General features: G+C 37.5%; 1 long non-coding RNA gene across 1 annotated transcript in view; it reads left to right on the forward strand.

The window, feature by feature from the left end:
- The window catches only part of LOC125686618 (uncharacterized), a 59459-nt gene that overhangs the window by 27471 nt on the left and 9821 nt on the right, over positions 1 to 22167 (forward strand). Inside the window, exons 9-10 of the long non-coding RNA XR_007373851.1 lie at positions 4831 to 4960; positions 20299 to 20499. This is a non-coding gene — a long non-coding RNA (uncharacterized LOC125686618). The remainder of the gene's footprint in view (positions 1 to 4830; positions 4961 to 20298; positions 20500 to 22167) is intronic.

The raw sequence follows: 22167 nt of genomic DNA on the forward strand, positions 1-22167 counted from the left end.
TTGCAAAGCACTGTGTCTTGGCAAGAAATCTCTGCTGGAAGATGTTAATATACACCATGTTCTGGATTCTGATGATAGAGAGACTACTCTGAATGAAAGAAAGACCATATTGTCATAGTAGTGTAGGATATTACCTGAATTTAATCTAGAAAATTACATCTTGTACCATCTTGTAACATCTACAAAATCAGAACTTAGTTCTCAGAGTTAGCATTGGAGGCTCCAGTGACTACCCTTAGATTAGGTGCCTAAAATTAAACGTTGTGGTGTTTTCCCACTGTGCTCCAACAGTTTTGTGTATGCAATTTATTCAGGTTTAGCTGCCGAGGAGCTAACAGTGTCTAGTCTTTCAGAGATATGTAAGCTTTCAGAAGCTTGGTTTGGTTTGCATGCACTGAATTCTGTCCTGCATTTTGTATGCCTAAAAGCACTTTGAGCTGTTTTTTTTTAACCTCATTTAACATCCTTTAAATCAATGGCTTTCAGTGAGAATGGGAGGATAATGCAGCAGTAAGTTATTTATGGTCAGAGAAGTGAGAAGAAAGTGGGAAATGAAAAAAAGAAGTACTAAGACTGTAATCATTTCTTCTATTTTGGATCCTGGCACTGAAGTTCAGCATACAGACTAAGCTGTGCCATTTACGTGGTGTTGATAGAAAATTGAAAGAAAATGTTATTATTGTATTTTTTTTTTTTTTTTTTAAGTTGAGAGTATATGAACAAAAAGAGAAGTTTGACTGTTGTTTTATGCTGGCAAAATGCTGTGGCATGCAAAGAGTGCTATGTAAGATCCTAAATAATTGGTTGTCTTATAACTGCAATTACTCCATCAAATAGCAGTTGAATTTTGGTATTTATTATTTCCCTGGATAGTGGAATATAAAAAAAGAGTTTCTGGAACTGAAATAGGCTTCCATTTTCATCAGAAGCTTTAAAAAATATTGTGTGTTCTGTTTTGTTTTTTTTTTCTGGACATACTAAAAGTTATAAAAATCTGCTTGTCTTGTGCTGAACAAGGTAGTCTAAGCAATCCCATCTCTATACACTATTCATGTTTTTAGAATTCTTTTTTTTTTTAAATGGAATTAATACTAGCAGGTAATGGATTCCAAAATACAAATCAAAATCTTAAATGAGCAGAAAAAAAAAATAGAAGAACACTGATATAATGAATATTTAGGAAAATTCTGTTTAGAGAGACCTTTTGCTATGAAAATTATGTCTTGATTCAAATTTTCTAAAAATTTATACATGTTTCTCAAAGTATCCCTGAGGTAATAGTTGAATAGATCAGTTCTGAAGGTCTGCAGCCATTTTTCCACTCTCTTGTTTACTAGGCTTTGGATTTATGAGATTTTATGTCTATATGAACAGTGTGAGGTGTGAAAGTTCAAAGATAGAAGCAGCCAAACATCCGACTCATTCTTTCCAACCTGGAAAATTGACCTCTAATACAGAAGTCTTACAGGATTTAGTTTTGAGTAGTTATTCCAAAGACCTGATTTTTTTATTTTTTTTTTTCCCCTCTGGAAATTCTGAAACAAATATTTGCCCTGTATTTCCAGTCTGTTACATCCCTCAAGACAGTGATTGGCTTTCATGCAATGAATCTAGGGTATTTCAGAAGAATAAACTAAGAGTAGGAATGCAACATCAACGTAGTAGGTTGTAATCAACCACTGAGGTTTGTGATACAGGTTTTTGATGTTTCTTAGCCCAGAAAAAAAGTACCATGCAATTTGTGTATTTATATTTCTACTTAAATGTCTTTTATGTACTGAATTTGTAATCTCCTAAGTTCCTTTCTCTCTTCCTTTCAAGAAAAATGTTTGGCAGTTGGGATCGAAAAAGTTTCAGACACGCTGTGTGAACATCTGGGAAAACTGACAATAAAATGTTGAGTTCAGCAGTCAAGTAGTTGGCCGAGTCCTTTGTACTGCAGTTGCTGAGTTATCTCTGTCCTTGGAGACCAATATCAAGTGAGCCTTTTCCAAAGATAAGTGGTAGAAGTATCATCATGGAAGCATTTGTTAAATATTTCTGCCACTTTATGGAGTTCAGTGAGTGGTTGGAAGAGGTTCAGAACAAACACTGTAACCAGAGACTATCTGTTTTGTGTTATGGCCAGATACATTTCTGTCCCCAGACTTAATGTGGAGGTGGCACTGAGCACACACACTGTTGATCCTCAGCTGTTTTCCATGTGTTCCCTGATTTTTTCTGTTTGGGATATACATTGCATGAATCTTTCTCTAGTTGCTTCAGAATTCTGCAGTTATGCTAGGCAACAAAATGATCAGATAATAAGGCCAAAGTCTTATTCCTTGCACTAAACGTATGCCAAACATATGCCATTGTTAGATTATTGCATGCCCTGGCCTCATGCAGATGAGATGCCTGGTATGCTGTGCAATAGAACACCTTACAGGGAGTATCTCACTGTTCCTGCCATTTGGGACATGCTGTGCAGGCAGCCCTATGATTTTAGGAGTCCATGTCTGTTTCAGACTGTGTTTCATAGCCATACCGTATGTTCAGGCCTTAAACTACAGGATCCCGGGTCAACCTAGCCTTTCTTTTCTACTGACTGCACTATTGCACTTTTTTCATCAGCATCCAGGGCTTGATGAGGACTTAAATCTTTCTTAGTTCTTCCCTCACTAAAAAAGGAGGATATTTTAGGAACTTCCATTGGGTATGCATTGAACAGTTGTCAAACATAGTTTTTTCAGACAATAATACTTATCTCTGAAGACCTTGTCTACTTATGTGTCTGAAAGAAATATATCAATGGAAGCACTCTACGATTGATTATTTTAACCAATATTGAAATTTCATGAAAGTGTACTACATTAAAAAATACAAACAGTTTGTGCCGAAAGTACTGCCTTCTGTTTATTTCCATGGAAACTTCATCAGATACGAAGAGCACAGTAACAGTATTTGATAGTGTTGGATAGTCTATTTGATAGAGCAAATTCTCAGCTACAAACCAGCAGTTTGTAACATAGTCACCATGATTAGTTACACATTTTCACCAGTATTTCTTTTTTTCGTGCCTCTCACTTAACCAGGTTATTTTACATTGATTACAACAGGCAAATAGTTTAGAGCAGAATATATGAAAAGTTTTCCTTATTACAAGGAGCTAACCTGCTTTGTTGTCATGACTTGATTGTTTTCCCCAATAGCTTATGGGGGTATTTCTTACAAGATCTTTTACAAGAACTAAAGTCCATTCAAACCTTCAGTCTGAAATCTGCTTCTTTTAGTTTGTGTTTGGCTCCTACAGCTTTGTGAAATTAACTTCCACCAATATTGTTGGATACCATAAAAATTGCCAGTATTCTTTCTTACTTCAGAAATCAATCGAAATTTTCTTCCTTGCTGAAAATTATGGTCTCTGAGGGTTTGAGGCCTTCTTGACTTGCTTGTCTGAGTGTGTTGTACTACTAAAACCAAGTAAACAGACAAAAAGTGTGAAAGCATACGCTGACATGTTACCTGCAAACACTTGACTCTTTCATGTGGTGTTGCTTCTGTTCTTCACTCATTACATGTAGAGACCTGAAACCCTTTAAATGTCCCCAGAAGGCTCCTTTAAAGAAAAAATACTTTTAATAGCATGCTTTTGCAATGCAGTTAGATAGTTACAAGCAAAGCTTGAAAACGTTACCAAACTTAGCAATTAAATTATGTTTTTGTAAGGTCTTTGTAGTGATTTCCATAAAATATGATAAAAGTAAAGGTACAAGGAGTAAAACTTCAACTTTTTATTTTTTTGCTAAATGTAGTTATGATAAACTATATAGTTATTCTGAGACAGACACCTGGAGTGCTGCAGGTACTGTGTTAAGCAGAGTGAAAACATAAAGAAAAAATTAAGTAAGGGCATGAAGGAACTCTAAATGTTCACACTGTGCTATTAGCTTGAACAGCTAAATCAGGATATTTCAGAGATATAGAAAACAACGAATATTTATTAATATATTTTATAAAAGTAGTAGTAGTCTCATTGACATGGAAATGAATCTTTACAGAGCTTAGTCATGAAGGGTACCATTCCAAGAACTGTATTTTGTATGATGAATAGAGCACCAGCTTGCACTGAGTGCACACCTACTCCTTATTTCACAAGTACTGTTAATGATCCAGTATGTTTGGAATTTTATCACCTGTCGCAGCATCCATATATGCTTATTCTCAGAAAACTATCAACTGCTTAGTAATTTGGATTTAAAAATACAAAATCATCTACCAAAGCTTCCCAAAACCTGACCTGATTGATTTTTAAGTGCATGAACTCCTATAAAACTTACAAGTGGACTCATGCTTCACTGTTTCTCTGTCCCCTGTTAAGAAATGAGCTTTCCTGCCTCTCTTTATATGAATACCTGCTGCAAGCTTCTGCAAGTGTACCCAGAGGCCTGACAGATCCAGGTGCATTGAGGGAGAGAGACAGTTTATAGGTTGCTGCGCTAGAGGAAAAGCTTACACTTGTGTTGCTCTGTGCATAACAGCAAAGCTCCAGATCAGATGTGGCCACACATACCTATGCATTTAAGTTAACAGCAGTGCTGAAGCCAACTGAGTCATTATATACCTCTGCTAGAAGACTGGGTACCATATGAATATTTTGTTTGATTATTTTATTTCAAGTGTGTGGGGTTTTTTGCTTTTGAAAAAAATCCTCGATTTAGTCCTGTAGAGTGTTCTTAGCAATATACTTGGCTCTCTGCAAGCAGAAAATTGAACCATCTTGCTAAAGCCTCTGTGCTTTAGAGCTTCTTGTTCGAGTTCTGTCTTAACTTTTTCTTTATAATTTTCCAGACTTCACACTAAGAAGTCCCCCAGCTGAGTTATGCCTCTTCGTCACGGAATTCACCCCACCCCCTCCACTGACGCAAACTTCAGAGAGCAGCTCCATGGAGGATAACCTAAGTGCTGCCTGCAGAGCTAAGTATGCTGTCCTTGCTTGTTATTGTAGCATTGATATACATATCTTCTTTCCTCATTTGTTATATCCTAATGTCATTAGGACAAGCCTGCAGCAATTTTAAATGCTGGCTGCACAACCTCTTTGACGTCATTACAGAAAGGTCTCGACTGCAGACCCTGCATATACTGTCTGTGATATAGTGTATAAAAATCCATGTCAGTGCTGGCTCTCAGGGAGCACTGGAAATGATTCAACTGTCTGGAATGGGCAGATGGCTGCTATCAAAGTTTTATTATCACCATCATTATTATTACAGTGGTTTGTGACACATGCTGAACTTTAAGACTGGTGTAAAAGCTTAAGTATTTGAGCAACACTTTCTGAAATTCAAACCCTTCAAATCCTTTCCAATCTAACTCCAAAAAGCAGGAGTACATTTCAAGCTAATTAGACATATTGCTTGGTTCCACTTCCAAATTTCAGAGTAATTATCTCAAAATTCTTGTTCTCATGTAAACGCAAATGTTCACTATTTTTAATTGCCTTGATTTATTGCAGAACTTAAATTCAGTACATGTTGAATGTTCAGCAGGGTGGAAAGAAAATTTGAGTTTGTTTAAGGAAGCACATGGATAGGATTGTGTACCACAGCTTCTGTTTAGAAAAGCTCATCATTAACCTAGGCAGACAGGAATTGTTTGCTGGAAGCATCCCCTAAAACTAACCTTACTGAGGAGTATAGAATTAATTGATATGGATTTCTTCAACTTGCAACACGAATAAATTTAGTTGGATGCTGTAAGAATGGCGTTTTGTTTTCAGTTCTGTATCTGCTATCTCTGCTGCTTTGTGTATTTGAGTATTTCAGTTCTCACAGGGTTCTCTTCTGACATGTCGGTAGACGGCTGAAGGTTTTTCTCGGTCATCCAGAGAATGGCTCAGACTGTGTTATGTTGGCTGTCTGTCTCTGCTTTGTGCTTGTCTTTCATACAGCCTCCATGGCTCGCCAGCATGAGGTATAGGCGAACTACCGCTGCCTATGGCATTGCCTTTTGTGATTCCTTTTTGTGGTTATATTTAGCCCTGAATGCTATGGTATTGACTTTGGATTCTCTGTTCTGGCCAAGTTTTTTGTTTAAGTTGTTGTCTTTTTAGTTTTACTGTAACTGGGCTGTCAGCAGGGGTCCTCTCAGCACAGTAATGACTCATGAACATATTTCCATTTCCAGGAGGGCGTATTGTGGTTGGCCAGCACTGCTGGGCAGACATGTTATCCTTCTTGTTCTGCCTTTACCATCAACATCCACGTTACAATTTCTCAGGCCGGGCATCACTTTGTGCTTTCATTTCTTCCCAAATCTTTGAAATGAGCTATCAGGTACTGTGGACTACTTTTTCAGTATGGCCTGTTAGATATGCAGCCAAAAAGTATTTTCATTTTCTTAATCACATTTCTTTTCTATATGTCCTGAAAGTGGGCTAGTAAATTCTTGTAATGACAGCACTTTGGGAAGTGAAAGCAAAGAATTGGACCTAATTCTTCTTCAAAAGTATTATTTTTCTGTGGCTGTAGCATTCTCCTGCTCTCAGACATCAAGACATTTGCCCAGCTTCTACTAGGTATTTAAAACAGGGCCAAGTTTTTTTTCACCAACTAAGACTGAATTTATTCTGATTTAAGTAACAAAATTTTGCATCCAGATAAGTTCACAGTAATTACAATAATTGCATGAATCACAGAATAGGTGAGGTTGGCTGAGGAGGCACCTCTGGAGGTCATTCGGGCCAACCTACTCAAGCAGGGTCACCCAGAGCTGGCTGCCCAGGAACACATTCAGATTGCAAAGACACAATCTACAGTTTTCGTGAACTTACGGATACTCCCCACAATCCAAGGAAATTACACTTGAGCAGCTTGTAGGATTTGTATTGAAAGTCAAAGATAACTTGAATTCAAAAGTAGCTGGTGAGAAGCATGACAGCAAATATTTGGGAAGGTCAGTAGATTTCTGGGATGACACAATCTTAGGCAGTGGAATAGGAGTACGAGAAAAGGGATTGATAACACTAATGCTGTATGATAGTGCCAGAGCAAATAGTCCCTTTTTGCAGATCTTTTACTCAATTTTATTTTTTACTATTGGATATGGAGAATATGTTTAGTTTTTTTAGTTGTTTTGTTTTCCACTGAGACCAGAGACTGATGGTTTCTGTTGTTCCTTTAAAGTACATGCACAATATTTAATGGAGTGGCCTTCCAGCTTATCACGTGCATCGTGTTTCTCAGTGACTTTTTTTGATTTAGAATGAAAATTCCTAAGAGAATCAGTTCCTCTATGCTATACTTGTGGAAAAAAAAAAAACCTGCAAATAAAAGTCTGATTTTAAAATAGGGTGGAGGGAAAAAAAAAGGTAACTGTATTACCCGACTGATCAGAGCTGCTTTAGTCTGTGTTCAGTAAATTCACTTAAGAATGATATTTTTTTTCCCTAAAGCAGTGTTTCCCAGCCATTGATTGCTGTCACTGACAGAAGCTGTGGTTGGTAATGGATCTAGAGGCCAGCCAGCTTCCAGTGACGCAGTTTCTAGGAACATGGACAGTACCAATCTGAGCTCCAAAAATCAATCACGCAGAAATGGTTTATAGTTTGTAACTGTCAGAAATAGTAGCAGCAGTGCGGCATTACAGGACATTGCCCTGTGTCTGTAGACAAAGTGTGTTTTCTGGAAGAGCAGGATCTTCCTCTTTGCAGTTTTTTGGGTACCTCACCTGCTACCAGAGAGAGCAGTGCTGCTTAAGAATTCATGGGAGGAAGGACTAGTGATTGCCATACATGTCTGTTTTCCCTCTGTCATAATTGGCTGGGTAGTTATTTCTCTTCTTACCTGGCAAAACTGGCTGTGTAACGCTCAGTGGTGCCAGCACTCATCTCCTTCTGTTCCTCGGGGAAACTTACTGTATCTCAGCCTTGCTCTTTCCCTTTTTTTGTCTACAAAGCCTGATTCTTTAGTGAAGGTCACAAGCACCACACATCTCAAAACAGGAAGGAAAAAAATATGTTACTCACTTTTCCAGATGCTGTTGCTCTCATAGTATCATTAAATGTTGCTTATCACACTGCATTTAAGTGGAATGGAATCTCTTGAGAGATTTAAAATAACTTTATCACCAAATGAAGGCAAGTTTAGTGAGCCTGTCTGTGCTGTTTTCAGTTAGAATCTCTGGCAGCTGAGCAGTCTGTCCAGGGAGTTGTGTCTGTATCTCCTGAAGTTTGTCTTAAACTCTACACCCATTTAATAGCAGGTAATGAACAGGTTTTGCTGACATTCTTCATATACATTCTCTTATCTTTCTCCAGTAATTAACATAACAGATAGAAGAACAGAGAGGTAGAATGGTACATGCAGATTAATTTGCTCAGTGCTTGGATTTCATTGAATGGCTTATAATAAGATATGTATGCTCTCTTCTATCCCCTTACCTGAGATATTCAGTCCACCCTCCTCAGATTCCTACCATGACAGCTTGTTTCTATGGTTGTGAGAGCATAAGCTGTTTGCCCAGTCTCAGATGTGCATCTGACCTTGATTTCAGAGGTAAAAAGAAGCTGAAAGGAGATTTGCAGCCAAAATCAGTTAATGATGAGATGAAATTATGTAGGAAAAATTGACTTTAAAAGGATAAATGAAGTCATGTGAATTGTGTGATGTTGCAGTCAGTTTGCTACCCACATCCAAGCTAGTTCATTAAACCTGCCTATTTCTGGGACAATCAACTTTTGAATAATAGAGGGCTTTCAGTGCCCTCTGAGCTGTGTGCCCAAATCTTGTGATCAAGACCACAGACATCTACTAATTGACCAATAAGAAGGGTGATCTGGGGGTCCTTTCCATGCATATGATGTTACCTCCTGGGAGATCACATCACTGCACTCTAAGGCTACATCTGGTATGCAGCTGAGTCCTGAAGCAGGCTGGCAATGTCCATCTTGGCAATTCCTTCTGCTGTATTTCCCTTGTAACTGGGATTTGGATTGCCAACATTGTGCTGCTTTTAGTCATGGCAAAGCCATGCTTAGACTGCTCATGGGCAGCATCTGGTTTGGCAGCAGATGCTGCCCCTCACAGAATAAAGATGTCCCAGTAAGAGGTTGGAATGGAATCCTGGGCATGCCTGATCTGGTACGTGGCAAACCTGCCCACACAGCAGGGGAGTGTAAGCTTAATGATTTTTAATATCCCTTGCAACCTAAGCCATTCTATGATTCTAAGTGGAGAAAAGAATGAGGAGAGAATTTTTTTCTGCAGGGGTAATGTCTCACTCAGGCACATTAGTGTATCACCCAACCATATCCAACAAGTAGTACCGCTGTTCGAGGCTCCCGAATTCCAGCCCTCAGGCAGCAGCCTGCTTTGTGATCTCTCATTCATCTCCAAAGACAAGTGTAGTGGGCTGGAACCAGGACAGACATTTCAGATTAATCAGACTGTGAGCCTAGAGTTTACATGGTCTGGGGTAAGTGTGTTCTTGAAATAGGATTGGCCCAGACCAAGGAGAAGTAAAGCACAGTTTGTATGTTTTGATGTAAGATTAGAGTCAGAGAAATGTGAACAAAAACAGACCAAGATTTTTAAAGATGTTTGTACTTTCATTTTGTATAGAAATCTTGACGGAGTGTTTTCTTTCTGAGTGCCTTAAAATGCATTGGCACTTGATCTACTTTCTTCTCAGGTTTACCTACCTATATTTTCTGTAGCTCTGGAGGACATGTCAGCTGCAGACAAGAAAAAATGCACTAGCTTCATAAAATTTACAATATGATCTCTTAGTTTGGCTGGTGATTGCGTTCTAAAAGGTATCACAGCCAGGACATGGAGTCAGCTGCAAGAGATAAGAGGCCTGCTCGAAAAGTAATGCCTCCTATTTTATTATGTTGGCTCTCAGTGACAGAATCAGGTGTTAGTAGTATGGCAGTAGAGATTGAATCTTCCCACCAATGTTCCATTACATTTTGTTGCTGTTTGACAGATAGCAGCAGAGGTAGAATGATGTCTGATATGGAAGTGCATATGAAGCAAAGGCATGTCATTGAATTCCTCTGTGTGGAAAAAAAAGACACCCATTAACATTCATTGACACTTGCTGAACATTTCTGGATATCAAACAATGAATGTTGGCACAGTGAGGCTGTGGGTGGTACATTTCAGGAGTGGCAACAGTGGCTCAACTCTGCTAGTACAGATTTTTACAAGTGCAGAATGCAGGCTTTTGTTCATCACTGGTAAAAATGTATAGTTCCTGGTGGTGACTGCATGGAAAATTTTTTTTGTAGCTGAGAATTTGGTCTGTGGACTGGTATTGTTGTGCTCTTTGTAGCTGCTGTAGTTTCCATGGAAATAAATAGGAGGCATTATTTATGGAGTGATCTAGATAATATTCTCAAGTTTGCTCACAAAAAGAAATCCATTCCTTTCTAAACTATGAAAGTGTGTGTGCACAGGTTTAGTAGAGCAGAATTAGCTATAGGGTAAGTGAGGTGGTGTTTTGAGAGAGGGAATAAGAAGGAAGGAAACAGTGAGGTGCTTTGGAAGACAGAAAATGCTGGTTTTGTTTAACAAAATTATAAATGTTCGAGTTGGAGTCAGTATGCATAAGTATCTAATTTCACAGATATTTAATGTCACATATATCAGGCATTCATAGATATTTAATAAACATTATTTTTGTACATGCTAATAACATGCCACAGTATACTTCTAAAAACCACAGGAAGAGAACATTAATGAGATTTTAACTTACTTGACTTTCTGGGACTTCACTGCAAGAAGAACTCCAAAAGCTAAAAGATGACCTGGTGTTTGAAGGAGATGAATGGGACCTTGATTGTATGGATATTAATTTTCATTGAGGTATTTGGCTGCAGCATCCACAGAGAACATTCTCAGTAGCTATTGCTCAGTTAAAATTTAATATTTTGGAAAAAAAAGGCAAAGGTGACTGAAATACAGTGTTTAGATGCAGCTGGATTTTTGGCCATCTTGGGTTCCTGGTCCTCTGTATTCTTTGCACAATACTTTGGCCAGAGCAAACTATTATATATGTGAGAAGAAAATGTGCTACATCATTGTGATCTAAAGCACATGTCTCAGCCACTCCATCTTTCCTCAGAATTTAGCCAGTGGCAACACTTGTGAGTCCATTCAGCACAGGGCTTTGTTACACATGTATACTGGCCTATTCATTAAAATTCAGAAGTTATAAAGCATTAAATTTGCCCACTACAAGGATTTTTTTGTATGGATTGTCCAGACAGGCTCATAAAAGTCCCCAGTGCTTTATATTCTAGATTCAACTCTACGACAGTAAAGCTCCTTGAAATTACATATATATGGAACTAAGCTAAACACCACAATGTAAAGAAAACTGTCAAAGCACCACACGGTGTTCTTAAATGGCCAACTTAATCACTCTGTGTAAGCTTAGTATCTGCACACTGGCTGAATTGAGCAGTTCTTATATTTCACAGCCAGAGTACCAGTAAAATTGGAGCATGATACACAAATACTTTCCTCTCCATTGAAGATTTTACTCATAGTCTCAAAATAAATCTTTTCTAGAAATACTTTTTGTGAAGAAAGCTAATATGAGTAAATGTAGGTAGTACAATAGATTGCCACTAATCCTTTTAGCTAATCCATCTATTTATCATCCTTACCTGAGAAGCGTTTTTTCCTCACCTTTCATGAAAGTTTCACTGTTAGATTTGCACATTCTACAAAATACTTATGTATGTAACACAGCAAATATGTGCAATCCTGCTGATGCAATAACCACTGTGAAGGAACTTTCAGACCCCATGGCAAAGCATCAGCTGTGACAGCCACAGAGTCAGTCTGCAGGTAGGTGCAGGCCAGGTAAACCATTGCTTTTCAGATTTTACGCTTTTAGAAATGATTCACAGAGTATTTACTGGAACAAAGTAGCTAATGATCTTGTCTAAATAATTATGACAAGAACAGATGATATGATTTTCCTATCTGAAATGACAATAGTAAAAAGTAGGTATATCACTGAGTCCTGAATTATGGTTTGGGGGTTGTTTTCTTTTTGTTCATTTGCTTATTTGTTTTTTAAAATGTTTCACTTAAATCCTCAACCATTATCTTACAGATATATTTATAAATGCTTATAAACACACATGCATACACATTAGCTTCTACATGCACACTAAAATTGTACCTTTTAAAGACGAATTCCTTTACTAACTTGGGATTTTGTAGCAATCCCTTTAAACTAAAAAATGCAGCAATGATGAGTAACCACTGGATTTCCATGTGATTTTCATTTTAACGTTTAAATGGAATTTATATTAAAAAGTTCCTTACATTTTCACTTTTACATTTCCTATGTCCCATTCAGCATCATCCTTGTTGAAACGATGGTGATCTCTGGCAGAGAAGCAAGTAGGAAGCTGGGAATCATGACTTCTGATGCTGTTCCAATGCCAAATGTAGCAGAATGTGTTGAAGTTACTTTGAGGGTGTCCATAGCTGCATTGACAAAAACACAACTCTGTAGTTATCTGCTTGCAAAAATAGGTAAAAACCTGTTGCTCTACCAAGGGGAGTCCTAAATGGGGCAATAGGTTGATTCTCAAGTGATACTATTCTATTTTAGTTAGGCATGTTGAGGGAGAAAAGGCCCTTCATTTTTATTGCTACATGAAACTGGAGGTTAGACAAACTTAAAATTTCACCTAGCAGTATGCTTTTTTCTAAGTGATTTGAACAAAACTGTAGACTATGTATGGAGGTAAAGCAAATAAATCTTTTTTCTGTCCCTCTTCACCTCCTGATGAAGTTGCTGCATTTTGCAAACAGCAGGGCATTCTGCAGGCAAATAGCTTGTGCTGCACAACTGGTTGTGCAAATATAAAATATTAGGAAAGCCTGGTCTCTGTATTTTCCTCTCATGCTGCAGCCAGAGAAGATGGCAAAGAAAAGGTTTCTCCCAGATTTTTCACCTTGTGAAAGTCTGAAGTCTTTCCATTCTCGTAAGTCCTATTTGTCGTAAGTCTGAATGTTCGTTCTTCCACACTGCCATTCTCTGTTCTCCTGTTTACCCTGCTTTATTGCTGCCAGCTTAGGCCTTTGATGTGACTGGATCTTTGACTGACCTTCTTCGTACCTTTTCTTGCTGCATATAGCTCTGTCAGATCTGGAGTGGTTTATGGATTTTACCTGTTTACATAGCTGTGATGTGAAGATTACTCCATGATATTTCTCAAAGCGTCTAGAGTGAATGCAGGAATTCAGTGCCTCTTTCACAACTCCTTATAATTGTTATAGTTTGGAAGAAAATAGGTGGCTTTTTTTTTTTTTTTTTTTTTTTTTCTTTTTTTTCCATGAAGGCTATCTGGGGAAGTCTTACTTTCCCACAGTAAATATTGAAGTATCTTTCATTTTTGACCAGTCAGACAGCTTAGTGATAGGGCACTGGTTTCTGGTGTGTGTAGTAAATTCAGTCTGAAACTCTTACTCAGTCCATCACATTGTTATTAGAGGCATAAACTTATACAATATATATCTGTTTCAAATAAGTTGCATGGTTATGCTCTTGCCTTGATTTTCTGCAGCATCTGGGATCCATCAAATTATTATACATCTGGTTAGATATAAAATACATTCCTGTGCTCACTGACTGTATTTTCTGTTTCTGTGAAATATTGGTGTTTTACTGTCTCTTTGTTTAAAACGAAGAATGAGCAAAATTTTAATACCTTCTATTTGGACTATATGTATAGCTTAGTTTTGTAACTTACTTCACAATAACCAAATTCTCCTAATAGAGAAAATTAAGTGACATTTTACGCTCTGATTTGTTATGAGAAACATCAGATAGTGTAGCACCACATAGGTATAAGTAGATAAGCAAATACAAATTAATATTACTTTGTTTATTTGTTACTAGTAAGAAATTGCATTTATGCTCAGAGGTCCAGCATCACTACTTTTAATGATGTGGTTCAGTGGCAGTTTCTGTGAATGTTTTTAAAATGGAAGGAGCTAATTGGAGAGAAGAGTTCATCTCAAAAGCTCTCTGAAACAGAGATGACAATCAGGCCATAGGAATATGTACTTCCTAGCTGAGCCTGCCGTCAGACTGTAAGCAATACATCAACACTAGTATTGCCAGTTTCCATGACCTCAGTATTTAGTGATGTTTTTCTTACAGTCCTGACATTATTTCAATCCCATAATTTTTTGAAGCTCTGCTTATAATTTTGGAATAGTTGAGGTTAGCAAAATGAATGTTCACCATGGGTACTGACTACAGAAGGTGTATGAAGTTCAAATTGTTTTGAAAATGCAAGAAAGGCTTTCTTGCTGTCTTCCTTGTATTGCAGTATGTATGGACGGTCTTACCTACAGCAATTCAGGTGTTTCAGTCAGAGGGATGAGAACATGTCTCTGACTACAATGCTAAATATTGTATGTGTCTTTGCAATTATGGCACAGTGTTGGCTCTTTCATTTCTGGTGAGAAAGTTAAGGAATCTTCCAATGATTTTGAGCTTCATGAAACAATGCTGGCCTTCTGGAATCATGAACTATCAGGATAATAAAATTGTTTCAGACCAGCATGCTAAGAGAGCTTATGCAGCTTTGTGATAAGAGATTCATTGGCCACTTAAAGAATATGTGGTTTAGGAGAGTATTAGATGAGGGTGGCAAGGAAAATCTCAACTCTTAAATGCAGTTTGCTGTGGAATCACGTGTCATTTGTGCAGTGAAGTGTTTGTTGACAAGTGTGACATAAAGAAATTTAGAAGGAAAAAGAAACCACATTTTCTTAAAGCATTTTAGATCACTTTGTGGTCTAACCACATGCTCAAAAACTTCCTGAGCTGGAAACAGTCTCCAGATGACCTACAAGCTATAATACTTACCAAAACAAAAAGTTCTCTACCACAAAAGCATTCCAACGGTTCTATTCTGGTAGAAGACATTTTCTCATCATACACTTTATTATTGAAAAAGCTCTGTTTCCTTGTCATCTTTTCTCCTTCTGCATAAAACATAAATTTGTTGCAGCTTAAGCTATCTTTTGGCTAATAGGATAACTTTGTATGCACAGCAATCAATTGGGGTGCACAGTAAAGCTTTTCGGTAACTTGCCAAATTATCTCCAACATCAGCCATGCACAACTGTTTTTCTTGGCATTTATTTCAATCACATTTAAACTGCATAATGCACACTTCTAATCTCTTCTGTAGAAATAGCAGTTTCACTGGAAAACTTTACTCCACTGGGTATTTGGGGAATAACTGACCGCCATGTCCAACAGTACAATTTGACAATTTAATTTATTCATGATTTCAGTAGGACTTTGAGCTGGAGAATTTATCATTCAAGACAATGTAGTAGTCTACCTTAGGATTGATAATCTAGATCTCTGCACAGCTGATCTGTCCTGCTGAAAAAATCTGGCTCTGCGCTGCCAAGACTGCGTTGTTAGTGATACTGGAAAGACCTGATTTAAGACAAGTTTGGAATTGTTCACACGAACTATTCACGTCCTTCATTACATGGTAATTGTGGTGATTTAACATCCCATGACCTGCTATGTACTACCATGATGCTTTCACTCGCCCTCCAGAGAAAGGCAGAGGGAGAAACTACTATGAAAAAAAGCTTATGAGTTGAGAAAAAGGAGCATTTTAATGACAGAAGGGGAAGCAAAAGGAGTTAAATATAAATATTCTCTACTTCCTAAGTAATATTAATCTACTTCTTGGGAAGCAAGGCCTCAGTACACACATTAGTTTCTCAGGAAGACCAGTGCTTCCCTAACAAGTCCCCCTCTCTTCCCTACCAGCTTTTATTGCAAAGCATGATGTCATATAATATGGGATCTCCATTGGGTTGGTTCAGGTCAGCTATTCTGGCTGTGTTTCCACCTCTTGCCCATCACCAGCCTACTGGCCTTGTTTAGGGGGACTCAGAGAACTCTTGCTGCTATGACAGCACTGCTTAGCAATACCTGAAACACTGATGTGGTATCACTTCTGTTCTAGCTACAAGTGCAAAGTACAGCACTGCTGTTCAGTAAGGTTACTCCATCCCAGCCAGATCCAGTACATTAATATATTCTTATTGAGTTAAATGATCATTGAAATCCAAGCTAATATTCTTCCTGTGGTTCTTTCCATCTTACCCTTAGGTTCAAAGGAACCTAAATGGAATGCATGATATATTTGTATAGACCTATATAATACTGAAGCAGGAGTTATAATACTGAGATCAGAGTTCAAGGCTTCTTAACTAAATATTTAAAAATTATTCCTTGTTTACAAGTACATTTGTGCAATTGTCTATAAGCTTGCATGGATACATCTTCAAGAACTGTGGGCACAGTTGCTAAAGAACTATAAACACTTACTACTTCTTTACTGCTAAGCAGTTGATGTACTTGACTCTGCTTATCTGAGAAAATAAATCAAGGACATCCTTCAGTCCAGGTCCCCTCAATCGTGAGTTAGTAACTGTTTCGTTTTGTTTTTTCACCATCAGGAATCAGCCTTGTGTGTTCAGTCAGAAAGTATCTCCTCTAGACAAAGGTCTTTACTTACCTAAATTTCATATGTGGCTTCACTTCTGCTCCTTTTTGTTTGTTTTCAAAATCTGGAGGTAGATTTCATGAAGTGCATTTGGCACTTCAAAATCTTGCAATTCCGCAAGAGAAATTAGGCACTATGAATATAGGATTCTTTTAGTGTCTTTTTAGATACTTAGCAGCAAAATGAGGATGCTTCTTAAAGTTTATTTCCTTTTCAAGCAACACATGCGTTTAAAATGTTACTTTACAAAAAATCTGACTATGGGAAATATAATCATCACAGTTCTATAACGTGTTTCAAGTTTCATTGATCTTTATAACACATCCGACCAGCTGTGCTGCTGCACCCACTAAAGCTGGTAACATCTCAGGAGAGAACATGCTTTCAGTACATGCTTACTATGCCTGTGATGTGAGATCCTGTCTTCCATTTCCAGCCTCCCTGTGTTTCAGTTCTGTTGCACCTAACAGTTCTGTGATTCTGCTGATGTCTTTTCTTGAACTTTGTGGTGTGTATTTTTAATACACTTTGTCATACCTAAATGCAGTAGAGGTCTCTCCGGGTTTAGAAGTGAGTGTATGGCTAACTGTTCTCTCCAATGAACTAAGATGATTAACTACCACTTGATGTGTAAAGACAAATCACTGTAGCCAATTCCTGATACTTTGTGTTGCATAATGCATCAACCTAAATATTCAGTTCCACAAAACATAGCAAATGATCCACTTTTTTTTTTTTTTTTGTTTGTTTGTTTGTTTGTTTTGTCAATGAAAACATATTAAATGAATTAGAGGCTACATTTTAAAACTTGATCTTTTCGCAGTATTATTTCACCAGGCATTTTTTCAGCTATTTGTGAATGAATGAGACAAGTATATTGACAACACAGTTTGACAGAAAGGTGTTAGTAAGAATTTCTGCACTGATTATTCTGACTGATTCAGTCCTGCAAGTTCACGTTTTCTACCCAGATATCTATAGAAAGCATTATGGTCTGTTGCTTTCTTCTCATCACAGAACATTGATGAAGATGGAATGTGTATGTCATTCTATGTAGTTACTGTTCAGAATAGCAAAGTTGCTCAAAAATTCTGCATGTGATCCAGCACTTTGGGGTTGTTGATATTACCTAATTAATGATCTATTGCAGACAGGTATGATCTTTGAATAATGACTGGTTGCATTCCAAACGTTTTATATTGGGAAACTATTGTGCCCTTGTGTCAACTTTTTCTGGCTTTAACAAACCTGAACCCATGGTTCAGGTGTAGTATCTATTTCCTTTGTGAACTGGTGGGCAGTACATTTGGTTTTATATTGCCTTGTATAAATCAAATCAATGTAAAATGAATTACATCCCTGAATGGTGTTCCCTTCTCTCATTGTGACTCGTGTTTCCTGTGGCCTGAATTTTTATAGTATGTGAAGTGTAAAGCTGATATGCAGCATACATACAGCTGGTTTCAGTATCATGAAAAAGAGAGCTTATGGAGCAATGGATACTGAGTTTGCACTCCTTAATCTAAATGACTCAGTAACTTATTATGGACAGTTTCCTTTCATATGCTTGACTCTTTGACATACTGTTCATTTTCATACCAAGGGATTTCCAATTAAAATGTTGTCTTCTTTGCAAATTTTCTGCAGTGTGGTCAAGCGTGGTTTTTATTTATTTATTTATTTTTGGTTATGCATGTTATTTAACAAGAAAAGTATTCCTCTCCTTGCTTTGTCACCAATTTCAAAAGAGATAAGATTCCACCGCAGACTTGGGACTTCTCAAATATAACACACCTTTGAGTTCACAGAAGGTCAAATACACTTCTGTGTGTGCAGGGGGTTAGCACAAATCTTATCATTGTGAAAGCACCTCATAAATCTTGAACATAGGATTTTTCTTTTTATGGAGATCATTATTGCCTAACTCAGGTGCATTTTGTAGTGAATGGGAATGTGAGTGTTTGGAGAGGCCTTTAAATGTCAACTGTGGTTAAGAAGCTGATTACAGTGCAGATATGGACATTGCAATGCGGTCTTTATTATCAGTGATCACAGTGTTGATTTCTTCCTGAAGTTAAAAACATAAAATTTGACCTACTAGATTAAATTCCAGATGATCCTGTGTCTCTATTCTGGTTTTGCCATTGTTTTGTGCCTAACCAGGGGTGAGTCACTTCAACTTTTTTAAGTTAGGAGAACATAAAATATAGGATATTTCCTTTGTGCCTAGTATTGCAGCAGATGTTAATTAATGTGTCTGCAACTTCACAAAGTATATACAATACACAAAAGCATAGCTCCTCATGTAGCTTTTTCCCCAGGGCACAGAAATTCATGTCTACTTTAGACAAATTTTATTTTCTCCATGACAGATTTGTTGATATTAAATGACTGGAATTCAAGCTGTGTTTATGGATTACAACTGGTTGCAATCTGTAAGACTTGTTCATCCCTAACTATGCAAATTTAATTCTGATCCTATGTTTCAGAGAAACTGCTTGTTGAAGCAAGATTTAGAATTTGTTTTCCATTAATATTTAAGCTTGAGCTTAAAATTTTCACTAACAAAATTCAGATACACAATTATACCTTGAAGATTAATATGGAAAGATCAGTAAGCTGGTTGGAAAAATTTAAAAAACCTTGAAAACTCAAGCAAGTATTTACAGGGAGTACTTATGCACTTCTTACCTGGATCTAGCAGAAAATTTAGAAGATAAACATATTGTCATGTATTTTACTCTTTCCTTTTATCTATTTTGTTGTAGCTCTAAGTTTTTTATTTGCTTGTTCACTTTTTTGTTTGTTCATTTGTGATTTTCTTGGAGACTGGATTTATTTACTTTCAAGCTACTACTGAGTCACAATATTTTTAAGGTTGGAAAAAACCTCATGAGATCTCCTCCAGCTCTCCTGCCCAAGGATGGTTAGCTAGAGCTGGTTGCCCAGGACTATGCACAGGCAAGTTTTTAGTATTTCCAAATGCAGAGACTCCACAGACATTCTGGACAGCATAATCCAGTGTTTGATCACCTTCCCAGTAAGATGTGTATTTTTTATTAAGTTGGAATTTTATATGTTTGAATTTGTGCCTTCTGTCTCTTGTCCTGACACTGGGCACTTCTGAGAAGTAGTCCGGCTTAATCTTCATTCCTTTCCATCATGTCGTTATATACATTGATAAGATCCCACCAAACCTTTCTTTCCTCCAGGCTGAGTGATCTCAGCTTCTCCTCATATGAGAGGTATTCTAATTCCTTAGTCATCTTTATGGATCTTTGCTGAGCCATTAAGTCCCCATGTCTCGTGTACCAGAGAGCCCAGCACTGGACATAGTATTCCAGATTGGCTAGACTGGTAGAGATGAAGAACTTTCTTCTTCAACCTGCTGGCCTACGGCAGCCTAGGATGCTGTTGGCTTTCTCTTTTGCAAGGGCATATTGCTGCCTCATGGTCAACTTGTTGTCTACCAAGACCCTGAGGTCCTTCTCTGTAGTTATTTTGCAGTCAGCTCTGCATGTAGTGTTCCCTGAAGGTTTTTCCTCCCCAGGTGCAGGACTTGGCATTTCCCTTTGTTGAATGTAATGAGATTCCTGTAGGCCTCTTTTCTAGACTTTCCAGGTCCATCTGAATGGCCACACAACCCTATCATACTCATATCAACACATATCAGCTACTTCTCCCTGTTTTATATTAACTGGATACTCACAGAAGGCATCCTCTGTCCCATTGTCTAGGTCATTCAAGAAGATGTTAAACAATACAGACACAATATTGACACCTGGAGTATGCTGCTAATGACATGCCTCCGACTGCAACTTTCTGTGGCTGTGTAACAGAGCTCTGGGCTTGGATGTTTAGCCAGTTTTCAATCCAACTCACTGTCATCGGTTTGTCTCTGGCTATGTTGTGTGGGAGAAAGCTTTACTAAATTCAAGGTAAAAACTATTCATTGCTGTCCAGTTATCCATCAAGCTACTTACCTTATTGCAATAGTCTATCAGGCTGGTGAGGGATGATTTCTCCTTTGCAAACACTGGTAGATTTCATGTACTTTAACTGTGGGTAAGCCTTTCTTGAACCAAAAATAAGTCTGTTAGACTCAAAGTAGAGCAGCATGCAGCCATTATTACTGAGCCTTTTGATTTAATCTAATGCGACATTATTTATTTGTTTCTATTTGAGTGATACTGAAAGATACTGAGCATCCTAAATTCCTCCTACAGTCTCTTGGCATCTGTATTCTCACTGTCATTTTCCAGGATCAACCTCTTCAGTGTTGCTTATGTATAAACTTGAGAAATGAATCTTGAAGATATGACATACATTTTGTTTGTTATTTTAGGCCACTTTATACTTGATCTGATCTTCAAGGTCAGTGTTCTGTTCTATTTTTTAGGATAAACAAATCTGTATCCTTCTTTGACCAGGACATCACATCCTAAAAATATGTATGACAGAGCTGCAGTTTACATTATATTTCTGTAGTCAGTTGGTTTTTATAGCCAATAAGAAAGAAGCATAGCATTGTTCCCTGCCTGGATTTATGGCCATGCCTTCATTATTTCTATAATTCTTTATTGCAGCAACTCCTGGGAAAGTTTATATTTGACTAAGGTAGATGTGCTAAGCTGTGATAACATCACATAAGCTGTGGTAACATCAAATATGAAAAAGCTGTAATGTTAGGTTGCTCCAAAATTAGTGCCTCCTATTTATTTCCATGGAAACTCCAACAGAGAGTACAGCAATTATACTAGTTGATAGATCAGCTACAAAACATGATTTTTCAATATAGTCACCACCATTAGCTATGCCTTTTTGCCAGCAATGAACAAAAGCCTGCATGCTGTGCTTGTAAAAATTTGCACCAGTGGAGAAGAGCCACTGTTACTGCTGTTACTGCTGAAATGCACCACCCATTTCTTCACTGTGCTCACATTCACTGTTTGGTCTCCACAGATATTTAGCAAGAACTAATGAATGTCAGTGGGTACCATTTTTTTCCGCTTGGAGGAATTCAGTGACACACCTTTGATTCATCCCTGCGTCCATATCAGATATTAATTTATCAGACTGCCCCTCTGCTGCCATCTGTCACATGGCAACAATATGCAACGGGATATTGGTGGGAAGGTTCGGCTTCTTTTGCTATACCACCAACATCCATCTCTGACACTGTGGACCAACACAGTAACATAGGAGGCATTACTTTTGGAGCATCCCTGGTACAATTAGAAGACTGTACAAGCTTTTTTTTTTTTTTTTTTTTTTTTTTTTTTTCCCCACAGTATGTGTGTGCTGTTTACCAAGGCTCTTCACACTTAAGAATATTTCCAGGCCATTTTAAAATTTCTATGTAATGTTTTCTGAATGTATCTATGGCTAGTGACAACTATTCTATGTAATCATGTGTCATAAGTGTCTATAGGCAATTTACACGTTTCAATGCATTTATAGTCCAGTTTTTGTTTGTATTTTTTTTTTGTTCTTTTAATCTTCTCTCACTTCTCAGTTACTTTATTATGACTTCTTGTAAGTTTTCTCACTGTACTTCACATGGACTGATTTATTTAAATATTTTATTTTGTTGAAAATATATTAAA

This window comes from Lagopus muta, chromosome 1, assembly GCF_023343835.1.
Source record: "Lagopus muta isolate bLagMut1 chromosome 1, bLagMut1 primary, whole genome shotgun sequence".
In the NCBI taxonomy this organism is placed as follows: Eukaryota; Metazoa; Chordata; class Aves; order Galliformes; family Phasianidae; genus Lagopus; species Lagopus muta.